Source organism: Salvelinus sp. IW2-2015, unplaced genomic scaffold (assembly GCF_002910315.2).
Source record: "Salvelinus sp. IW2-2015 unplaced genomic scaffold, ASM291031v2 Un_scaffold2995, whole genome shotgun sequence".
NCBI classification, from domain to species: domain Eukaryota; kingdom Metazoa; phylum Chordata; class Actinopteri; order Salmoniformes; family Salmonidae; genus Salvelinus; species Salvelinus sp. IW2-2015.
Genome location: NW_019944288.1, coordinates 114,736 through 119,900, shown reverse-complemented (window position 1 = coordinate 119,900; position 5,165 = coordinate 114,736).

Genomic DNA, 5,165 nt, shown 5'->3' with positions numbered 1-5,165 from the left:
TGCAAATTAATTACTTAAAAATCATACAATGTGATTTTCTGGAATTTTGTTTTAGATTCCGTCTCTCACAGTTGAAGTGTACCTATGATAAAAATTACAGACCTCTACATGCTTTGTAAGTAGGAAAACCTGCAAAATCGGCAGTGTATCAAATACTTGTTCTCCCCACTGTATATACATAATGGAGTTTCCACTGCCATTTCACTGCATAATTAATTTACACGACACAAAAAACATCCCACCATGTCGAACAAATAAATAGTCTGTAGGCATTTATACAATTGTATTGACATTTCATATTTCCTCAGCCCGGCTGTGACTTTTGTAATGCGGCAGGTAATTCGTCAGCATGAACGTGGGTGGATGGAAACGTGGTTAGTGTAAATTAACCTATGAGCCCCAAACCCCAAAGTAATGGAAGATGAAGGCATCAAACAGGGAGTTGATTGATGTCAATGGATATTAAATATACCAAATATATTGTGTGTGATGGCATTGTCAGTGTACCACAAGTCCTCATATTCTAAAATCAAATGATATCTCTAACAGGTTAGGACCAACATGGTGGAGTACCTGCACCAGGCGGAGGTGACCCTACCCATTTGTGTTGGCTCTTGTGGACTGCTCACACCTGTTTACAGTCATTAGTGGACAGCATTGGAGCAAGTTACACTGCTTGGGGCACTGGATTCAAGTCCTATTACGTGTTTGATATCAACTTTACCATTGTGCCCCAGACCACAGTGTATCAGCTGCTAGGAACAGAATCCCCCACAGTGACACTGTTGAGGGCATGTCTTTGTTCCACTGAACAATAATGGATCAAAATCTACTATTGTATTTAGTGGGAGAAGTGACAGGAGGAAGCACAGCCTCTGGCTGATGTGTTCCTGTGAATTAATGGATGGATGAGCCATAAGTGTCTCATTCCAATGCTATTATGCACTTAAGGCACTGTTTATAGCTCTGTTAAATGGACTTTTAGTTAGTTTTTCTAATGCTTTTGCTTTGTGCCTACAGTTGTAGGTTTGTGGCTCGTTTGTCTTTAATTCAACAACTGAAGCACGTTCTGCTTTCATTCTATCACAATAATTATTTTAAATACAAATGTTACATTTAGGGGATTGTGAAAAGCGCTTTATGAACAAAATACAGTTGTTAATTAATGAGTCATTAGTCCGTGTCCTTAGTAGAGCGAACTTCAAATATAATATTTTACAATTGTTCAGTGTAACAATGTCTTAACTCGACCCAAATGTAGACCTTTATTGTATGACTTGATATGTAAAAAGCAGGGGTGTTGATAGTGAGTGTGTGTGTGGTGTGCTTCAACCTAAAACAGCAGGTGTGCGTTTGTGTGTGTGTGGTGTGTGTGTGTGGTGTTGTGTGTGTGTGTTGTGTGTGTGGTTGTGTGTGGTGTGTGTGTGTGCGTGCGTCGGTGCGTGCGTGCTTTGCGTGCGTTGTGTGTGTGTCTCTGCGCGTGTGTTTGTGAGTGGTGGCTGTCACCTAAAACAGCAGACAGTATGTTTAATACCACTTAAGACAGGACAGTGTCTCACCAATGCATTTTCTTATCTCAGATTACAATCAGAATAAAACATTAAACATAAAGTTCAGCTGAGGCTTTAATTCTGAGGTTTCGACTGTTCGATTCATTGAAATAATATAAATCAATTCTAATAATCAATCCTACTTTACGAAATGTTATCTTGTGAAATAATATTCTGAAAAGAAAGCCTCGGTGGCAGGATAGCTTAATGGGGCACCTGGTGTGTTCCCTGTATAGGGCACACGTTTGTCCCTGTATAGGGCACCGTTTGTCCCTGGTATAGGGCACGTTTGTCCCTGGTATAGGCACTGTTCTGTCCCTGGTATAGGGCACGTTTGTCCCTTGTATAGGCACTGTTGTCCCTGGTATAGGGCACCGTTGTCTCCCTGGTATAGGCAACTTGTTTGTCCCTGGTATAGGGCACCGTTTGTCCCTTGTCTATTAGGGCACTCGTTTGTCCCTGGTATAGGGCACCCGTTTGTCCCTGGTATAAGGGCACGTTTGTCCCTGGTATAGGGCACTGTTTGTCCCTGGTATAGGCACCGTTTCGTCCCTGGTATTAGTCCACTGTGTTTGCCCTTGAGTATAGGCACCTTGCGGTAAGGGCAGCCGTTTTCTGGTAGGCACCGTCACCGGTATGCACTTTTTGTCCATGGCTCTTATAGCACCTCTTTAGCTGATAGGGCACTCGTTTGTCCCTGGTACAGGGACTGTTGTCCCTGGTTAGGGCAACCGTTTGTCCCGGATTAGGTCGCACTGTTTGTCTGGTATGCCCTGTCGCCTGGATATTAGTGGCACTGTTGGCTGTCTCTTGTCCCTTGGGTGTTTATAGTGCAGGTGCACCTTGTCCCTGGGATTATATCGCGGCACTGTTTTGTGTCCCTGGGCCGTTGTGGATCCTATAGGCACCGTTTGTTCCGACTGTTATAGAGCAGATCTTGTTTGTCATTGACTAACGCGAGCTCACTGGTATCAGCCTCCGCTGAGTGTAACTAGTATTCTCAATCTGCCCAGTGGCACCGAGTGATCTTACTCCTCTGGCCAGTTCATTAGTAGCACTGGTGTGGATCGAATTATCGTCTGTATAGGGCACCGATGGTCCCCCTTGAGGGCCAGCTTAAGAGAGACCGTGGTTCTTGTGCCACCATACGTGCTGATAGCCACCTGTGTTTTTAGTCCGCTATGTTGTATACTGTATCGATGCGCACCGGTTCCTTGGTTTCCCCTGAGAGTATAGATTTCCACCCACGTGTTTGACCTGGTTATCTTGGTTCTTCAAACGCGGCGACCGTCTCTGTCCCTGTTATAGGAGGCTACTAGTTGTGTTCTTACACCCGTGGAGGCATTAAACAATAGTGCCCGAGCACAGAGTGCTATAGGTGTCAAGAGGATAGTTTATAGTCATCGCTATAGCATATTTTGAGCCAGTTGGCATTTTCCTTTCATTGTTTCCCTTTAGTGGTGATAATGTGCGGCATATCTTTTACGAGTTTGTGCCCACTGCGAGGATCTCATATCACATATAGAGGCAGCCTGCGAGTTTTTATCGCCATACCATTCTGGCATATCAGTGAGCGCAGGTCTCATCCTTCCCTATACTCATTTTATTAAGACACTTCGGTGGTTTTAGGTCTCACATCCAGCACTAATTTTAGTCTGGACGAACCATGATAGCCTGATAGTGGCCCTAATAGCACCGTTGTGCTCTCGTGGGAATTGTGGTGTACAACAATATGTGAATAAGTGTAGTGTGTGTGGTTGATGCATGTAGCCTTGCAGTGTGAGTGATGGAGCTGTTGTTTTTTTTTTTTTTTTTTTATACACATTGTCTCTGTGCGACTGGCGCTGTTCTTGAACCTTACTTAATTGTAAGCCTAGGCCTCTCAACTTGCAGACTCCTGCATCGTGAAGAAATGCTGAGAAGAATTTAGTGCCCCGCGGACAACAGAAAATTGGCCTCTATCCTGCGTTAACAACTGACAATTCGCCTTTATATCTTATGGCAGATGTGACTAATGACAGGTCATCGTATATACTCCTGGACAAGGCAGATAAGGTCAGGCTTACCTTGGAAGCTGATATTGTTTGCGTACGCAGGCAAACCTGTCACCCACGGATGAAGTCCCTCTATCCTTGCGCAGACTGAAGGGTGTTGTGGGTGCTGTTTGTGTTTGTTGGTCTATAACTATGTGTCGGAGGTTTATTTGTGACCAAGGTGGAGTTTTGCGTGACAGGACCTGACGCAAAGTATATTCCTATTGTCAGCGGCTCAAAGAAGAAACACCATAAGACAAAATCATGAGTTTGAGAAAACAGTCCCTTCCATTCCCGTCCTTCTCCACCTCCTCTGTGCAGAGCGCATGCAAACTTGGGATTGTGAGTTGTGCAGTTGTTGTGTGTGTGGTGGGTGCTGGTGGTGTGTATTATGGTGAGCAATCATGGCGTGACTGTCGACGTGAGAGGAGTGGTCGAGTGGTCGAGTCCTAGTGTCTCTGTGATGAGTAGGAGTGTAATCTTATATCTGTGTCGTGTGCTGATTTAGGATGCTGCATTTGTAGATGGTGTGATGTGGTGGTATTAGCTGGGCGGACCTTGAAAGCCATGAGCTCATCGCTGCGGTCATTGTTGTCATCCTCCCATGAGGCCTAACAACAAACGGGCCTCACTCTTCTTAAAAAAAAAAAAAAATCTATCGTGTGTGTCGTTAGTATCAGACTGAGTAGTGGATGTGGTGAGTTCGGTTAATGGTGTGACAGAGCGGGAATTAAATATGGATGGTGGATATTGTGAGACAGCTATTGTGGCCAGGGTTGTAATGCAATTATCTGCTACATCCATGTCATCGAAGATGACGGGGAGGGATATTCTCCATGTTTGCACTATTGTGTGTTTGTGAATGATAGTAATGATTGCCTCTACAGCCTGGTCGTAGGGTGACTCGTCGTTGCAGTGTAGGTGGATCGATGTCCCGTGCGTTTGTCCTGGGTGAGTGTTTAGCCCAACCACGAACCACAGTGGAGAGAGATCCAGGCCAGGACTGAATACACACACTGTGTGGATGGATCATGGTGATTAACTGTGCCACCACTATAGTGCTGGGTGGTGGTCTGGTCCATCTCATATAGTGGCCCCTGATATGGCCAATCATAGGCTATTCCTGTTCCAGCCAGAGCTTTGATGGAAACGCACAGGATGATTGGTGTGTGAGACAGCTTTCATCTTCATGCAGGGCCCTTGCCCACTCACGGTAAACTACGCGTCCAGAATCTCACGCCAAACAATTTTCCGTTTAATTGGTCATTAGCAAAACTGCCACAACAACCTACATTAATCCGTGAGCCACGAACACACAGCTGTTATTGCCAAAACGGTTTCCTTTTTAAAATGCTGCAGTAGAAAAAAAGAGTTATAGCGAAGTCAATAATGGGTGCTTCACATTTGTGATCTCTCTAACAACAAAAAAACCGGCACAGAATGCTAACAGTGGTCTGTGCTGTTTTACATGCCAATATTTTACACCGGTAAGATTTTCATTAACACTGGTTCAGCTGTCAGTACTTCCAGCAAATGATCCTGTCCAAAAATGTTGCTGAGAGCTGTCAGCATCTAGTTGGTG